Source organism: Paramormyrops kingsleyae, chromosome 25, assembly GCF_048594095.1.
Source record: "Paramormyrops kingsleyae isolate MSU_618 chromosome 25, PKINGS_0.4, whole genome shotgun sequence".
NCBI classification, from domain to species: Eukaryota; Metazoa; Chordata; class Actinopteri; order Osteoglossiformes; family Mormyridae; genus Paramormyrops; species Paramormyrops kingsleyae.
Window position 1 is genome coordinate 15,140,197 of NC_132821.1, and position 6,822 is coordinate 15,147,018.

General features: G+C 46.6%; 1 non-coding gene across 1 annotated transcript; it reads right to left on the reverse strand.

The window, feature by feature from the left end:
* Positions 1–6,108: 6,108 nt before the first annotated feature.
* On the reverse strand, positions 6,109–6,191 carry trnal-uaa (transfer RNA leucine (anticodon UAA)). Its single transcript has one exon. It is a non-coding gene; the product is annotated as a tRNA-Leu (tRNA).
* Between the last annotated feature and the right edge of the window lie 631 nt (positions 6,192–6,822).

Below are 6,822 nucleotides of genomic sequence, written 5' to 3' on the forward strand. Positions count from 1 at the left end.
GTCAAATCTCGGTCATATACCTAGTGCAGAACGTATTTCACCAGGGCAAGTACAGTAGGACTATAGGCCTAAATACTACTTATTATTGTCTGTTTAAGAATGTGCGGGACAGAATGCAAATCAAAGTTTTAGCTCAGCAAATGTTTCCTTGGCAGAAAAAGTTTTTTCTAGATGCCTATGAAGAGGCCACTCGACCCGCACACGGGTATTTATTGGTCGATTTAAGAGCCACGTGCCCAGAAGAGTTCCGACTCAGGACCGGTTTATTACCGGGGACGCTTCCCGTCCTCTTTCTACCAGCGAGCCATTGATTGATTGATTTAACATTACTGAGCCATGTCCGAGCATCTCAGGAAACAACTGCCGACCCTTAAAGTTTTACAGAGGATGAGGGGGGTGAAACGTAAAAAGATTCTTTCGGACCCATCTAATAACATAATTTTGGCTCTCTCCGAAATCTGTCTCAATCTTATAAGAGGCCGTATACCTTTATCCGTAGCTCAATTTAACAAGCTTAAGAAGCAGAAAAGGCTGATTAAGCTTTTCGCCTGTAAGAAAAACAGCGTCGCGAGGAAACGCAAGGCCGTGCTTCAGAAAGGAGGATTTTTGTTACCGCTGCTGTCAGTGGCTCTGCCATTCATCACAAGCCTGTTCACCAGTAAGACGGCTAACTAGCTTTTGTGTGTTTGTTTTTTCCACCACCGGCATGAGCGAGGTAAAAAAAATGTTCCTGTTGAGCCCCCAACAACTCCGTATGCTGACCCAGAGGGCGACCCCGCATACCACCACCATCGGGGAATCGGCCCTGGGTGAACTTGAAACCCAGATGCACGGTTTATTAAATCAGCCGGGTATGAACTCGCACGAAAAAGTAAAGAGATACAACCAATTGCTACAGAGGTATCTGAATTTAGTCCGAAAAGAGGAAAATCAGGGGCGAGAAATTATCCTTACCGAGCGGAAAGAAAAAACGGATGAGGAAAAGAGAGATGTGCCGGGGGAGGAGGAGGAGGAGGAGAGACAGCCCGGCGGCGCGACTAGGGACAAATCTGTACAGGAAGTTGTCCAGCAAGTGGCGCCCAGGGCTAGAAAGAACGTGGGGTACATCATGCAGAAACTGCTCGATTCCGACGGGGCAGTACGTTGGACCCAGTCGGGTGAACTCATCATCAGAGATAGTCCCATTAAAGGTTCCCATATTTTGGATTTGATGAAAACTTTATCCCAGCCGAAATCCCAGGCCGTCGGATATCCTAAAGGCTGGGAACCCTTTTTAAACGTAATATCCGAATTAAACATCCCCCTCACGACCGTCGGTAACATTCAAGCTAGGAAAGCCCTAAGCCATCTTAAAGATTACGGCGCTGGAAACGCCACGGCGAGGGGTCCCCCGCCACCCTCCTCGCCCCCTCCTGTGAAAAAGAAGCGCAAGAGACGTGCAAAATTTAGTACGGACGACTCTCCGCTTGTGGGTACCCCTCACACACCGCGTGATTCCTCCCCTGAATATCGTTTATGGCCTTTAAAGGGTACCCCTTATTCTCCGTGGATAGATTACAGCGATTAAGTGTTTTATGCGTGTGGGGAAAAAAAAGACGCCTGTAACAACGAAAAAAAGATGGTTAATAAAATGTTGATTTTATTGAATAAATGGTGTCACGGTGTTTTTTTTTTTATTTTTCCTCTACAATAATCTAACAACTATAACAATCTTTAAATAGTTTTAAGGAACATACATTTTGCGGCTTTGAAAGTTTATCGGCATTAACACGGCTAATACAGTTTGAATATTTCTTGATAAACTTGGATACTAGAGCGTCGTTTTTCCTCAAGTCATCAGAGTACAGCATCATAGTCTCTTGAAATGAAAGTCCCTTGAAGCGCTGGTAGAGGAAAAAGGAGACGTGGGCCCCGCACGTGGAGGAAAAGTCGTGTTGAACTTGACGCGTATTATACCTTATTTCGCTAGCGTGCCTCCCCAAGAAGCGCATAAAACTTTTAGGATAGTAAGGGGAATCGGGGGGATAACCGTAAGAATCAAAGAAGGAGGCTTTCCCCTCTTGGGGCTCCAAAATTATCCCGATCCAGTGTTCACCCTCTCTATTGCTGTCGTGCGTGTTTGCGACCAGAAAAGTGGGCCTCGTCTGTACGCTGGTGGGTAATAAATCGCTAGGCCACACACCTCCAAAAGCATCCCCCAGCAGGGGTCGTAAAAGGCATTCCAGCTGGTGAGTGTTCATGATTAAAAGTCCACCAAAACCTGTCTCTTGGAGTTTATTTCAATCACGGTGTCGAAGCAGGCGTAGACGATGAGACTCATTGTTCGAGGTAGCGGGGCTCTGAACCTTAAATCCAGACGGCACGTGCCGCTGATGACGGGTGACAGGGCACCGCCGTCCAGCTCGTCGTCTCGGGAGAGATTGAGAGCAAATAGTGAGTATCCGTTTTCAAAATCCTCACGGTTAATGCATAGCGCCGAATCCCTTAAATGCCTGTTTGTAGCCAGGAAAAGGTTGTAAAACTCTCTGACCGACTGCCTCGCATTAAAATCGGGCTGGAACGGTTTGCTGGGTATGTGTCGACCATTTACAGAGAGACTCAGAAATTCCAGGTCACAATGCTGAAACCTGAATGGGTTTCTGTTTCGCGTGCCCACGAACGCGGCGTGGTCCACGATCCCCAAAACGATGTAGCGTGGTAAGTTGCCCAGGAAAAGATTGTCCTGCGGGCAGACCCGCGACTGCGCGGGCAGCGTGTAATTTTTAACGACTACCCTGCTTATAGGGTACAGGGCGTTTGCTTTCATGAGAGCGGCCGAGTGACCCAGTGACACCGCCGGGGAGACGTCCACTTTTTTCACAAACAGGCTGGCCCTCAGTATTTTCAGCTCATAATCGGCGTCATTTCTACACATGAGACTAAAATCGCTTTTAGCCTTTACAAACTTTAAGCGTATATCCACATTGTTTAACAGCATTCGTTCGCTGAAAAAAATATCAGCGTGTATAGGGCCTATCAGAGAGAATTCCCGAGAGTTTCTACAGAAGGAAGCTCGCTTCTGCAACCCCACGTTAGGGCCCTGGGGGGTGATGTCCACGCTATCCAAGTCGGCTCCGCCGTCTTTGTACCAGAGCCCTGCCGAAAACTGACTCTCTAGCGTATCCGTAGAAAAATTGAGCAGGGTCTCTATGAATGACCTATAGGGGTGCGTGGCCGATGAGGAACTGATCAGGACGTCGTTCAGACTCACGTCCAGCTGAGAGAATATACAGTTTAGCGGATACTGTATAATACCGCAGGGGTCAGCGTCAACCAGGGGGGCGCCGTCCGCCCTAACGATCTTGAGCCTTAGATATAGCAGTGTAGAGTTGAGGTCCAGATAGAAATTGCCCGACCCCGGTATTAGGAAATCCAAAACATCCTGATCGGTAATGGAATTTAATGGGTTGATTTCTACATAATTGGTCTGATCTATGGATAATTGCGTCATAGGGGCCGCAAACAGGTCCAGCTCAGATTTGGTGCATTCAGCCGAGAGGCGGTGAGCTAGAGCCATTCTTCCTTACGCTCTTAAAATATGTCCCCGGGGGGTTTCCTGTTTCTCTTTGAAGGTCGAGACTTGGGAATCCTGACAGCTCTGCTGCTGCGAGGTTTTTTATGACCGTGCTGCCTGGGTAAAGGCGCTGGGGCTCTCTTCCTACCCCTCTGAGATAGGAACAGCAGACCAGAGCCTTCCTGCTTGGGGTCACCGGTGTTTGTAAAACGGCCGCTGATTACAGAGCTGGCGAGATCCGAAGCTATTCCTTTGGCCGCCGATTTCAAATGAGGTTTCGCTAAATCAACTCCACGCTTAAGAAAGGGTAAAACGAATCTAAAAGCCCTACTGAGCATGGAGCCCAACCCACGCCCGTACATCACGGGGCTCCCCGCAAAACCGGGGAGCCCATGTCCCGCCTGACTGGTGTAATACTGAATAAATCTCTGCGAATTGTGGTACGCCATGCTCTCCCACCCCCCTCAGCTTTCTCTCTTTTTTTTTTTTTAAACGGGGATCTTTGGCACTGGGCGAAAGTGCAGCTTGACGATCGTTTTTCCGTAGGAGAAATTAATCAGAGTATTCTGATCGTTCTTTATCTCAATATGCAAATTCTGGAGGCTCTGCTTGTTCACCGGTACGTAGTGCAGCTTGTGGAACGGCAAAGTGACTACGTCGCCGAACCCACCGTCTATTTTAACGGTTCTCAGGAGCGGCACTACAAATTCCCCCACGTGCTGTGGATCCACAATGTTACAGTAGACGTACATATTATAGAATCCCGCGTGAATGTCGGACGGGTAGGGTGAGGTTGGCATGGTACCTCCTACGTTATACCAGGCACCGGGCTCAAAGCCCAGCATGTAGGCCAAAGTAGGTTTAAATTTGATCTTGTATTTCTGATGTCCGGTTATATTAACCCTTCGCGTAATCTCGTTGTATGCGAAGAAAACTTCCGTACCTAACTTTTTTAACGAAGCGTTGATTTCTGACACAATCTGTGAAACGGATTCATAATATCCGACTTTAATTTTCCGAGGGTACAGGTAAGGCAAATCCACTAGAGGATCGGCGTCTCTTCTTGCCTGCACCTCCGTATCCCGCAATTCAAAAGTATTTTCGGGGTGTGTAATATTTCGCCACGTGTAACAATACATGATTTCAGCCAGTCCTACTTCGTAAGGCCCCCGTAGCTCTATAGGTCGCGAGAGCATCACGGTGTAATCCGAACTCTGGTTATCGGGGAAGATGGAGAGACAAGAGTTTGACGGTAGCGTGAGGTAAAAAGAGGGGCGATCCTCCATTTTTTTCCCCTTTTCTTTTAAAAATTAAATCCGTATCAAGTCCGACCGCGGTATCCACGAATCAAACCTCGAGGGCCAACCCTGCCAGCGTACTAAAATCCACTTTTTCCCCTTTTCGTCGGTCTTTGAGCCTATAACCTTCTCGACCTTGAACGCGCGTTTCGGAGATATTTTGACTTTCTGCAGCTCAGCTTCATAGAATGTCCCTTTGAGTATTTCACCGCGCACGTCCCTCAATTTATACACCGGCGGGGATCTGGGTACACGTTCGCATATGACAAAGTACTCGTCAGTAAATGTCTGCTCGTACTTTTTGTCAAATATCTGACTGTGCTTGGAGACTCTCACAGTGTCCCCTATGTTAAACTTAAAACGTGGCCGTCTGCTTTTCTTCTTCTTCTTCAGAGGACCGTATAGATTATCAAATACTAGATGAGCATTATCGGTCGTGACCTCGAAAGGTTTCATTTTAATAGCGCTGTGAAATGACTGGTTGTACCCCTTTATTAGATCGTCCAACACATCCACGTATCGTCGAGTGTTTTTAGCCGTAAAGTACCTGTACATCCTCTCTTTTAACGTTCGGTTAAATCTCTCTACGACTGAAGCTTTAAGTTCACTACCCGTGGTGAAATGGGTGATTTTATGACTTTTTAAAAGTTTCTGAAAAGTCCTATTTAAAAACTCCTTACCGGCATCCGTCTGTAACTTGAGGGGCACACCCCCCTCAGTTAAAATAGCATCAAAGGCCTCCGTTACGACCACCCCCGTCTTGTTTCTTATGGCACGCGCGTAGGCCTTTTTAGAAAAAACATCAATCACCGTAAGGAGGTATTTTAACCCGTCGTTGTACGTGGCCAGCCCTTGCATGTCGCATAAATCGGCCTGCCACTGATACATGGCTCTCGGTACAAACACTCTGTTCCTGGGGAAATTCTTTTTAGCCGGCTTATGTAAAGTATAACTGTCTTGCGTAGACAGCCACTCTCTGATATCATCGGTAGCCACTTTTTTCCCAGTATCATCCTCCACAGCTCTCTGCAGTCTGGAGACACCCCCGTATGACCCCGGCTGGCTGGGGTCATAGTACGAGCGGCTCAAGACACGAGCTGTAGTCTTGGCAACAGACATGCTTTTCACACAGCGAGAGTGTGGGGGGGTGAGAGCAGGGATGCGGCGTTTTATAGCTGTCTGGGGAGGGGGGTGAGTGAACACATTAATGAAATTGTGTGTTTTTTCCCCATATGTGTAGAGTTTAGAAAAGAGTTTTAGCTGGGGCGGGATTCGAACCCACGCAGACATACGTCCATTGGATCTTAAGTCCAACGCCTTAACCACTCGGCCACCCTGCCAAACATGTATATACAAAGACTATTGCAATGTTGTTCAACTCAATTTTATTGCAAGGGCATACATTTTAGTGAAAGATACATTTTCAAAATGCTGGTATACATTTTCTTTGTGAAAGATATAGTTTTAAAAATGCTATTACAAGGGTACACATTTAGTGAAAGATATAGTTTTAAAAACGTTATTACAAGGGCATACAATTAGTTACAGCCGTGACAGTTGTTGAGGTAGATTTTGTGAAAGATATAGTTTAAAAACATTATTACAAGGGTACACAATTACAGGTAGTTACAGCCGTGACAGTTGTTGAGGTAGATTAGCGATGTCACATGCAGTAAGGTCCGTATAGAGGCCTTTTCAGCGATGCATGTATGCAGAGTAGAAAGCATCTGATTAACATCGAAAGGCTGCTTATTATGAAATTTAAAGGCAACTACATCTACGATTAAAGCATAAAATATAAAAATGTGATTACAGTCAAATTCATCGTCGGGAATACAAGATAGACACGCGTGTATGAGACTTTCTGACGATTGTCCTTCTCTCTCTGCCATCGGCTGAGTAAGTAAAACTATTCCCCGCTGATAATGTTCTCCGACTTGAGCAATCTCAAATATCAGTCTATGAAAGCAG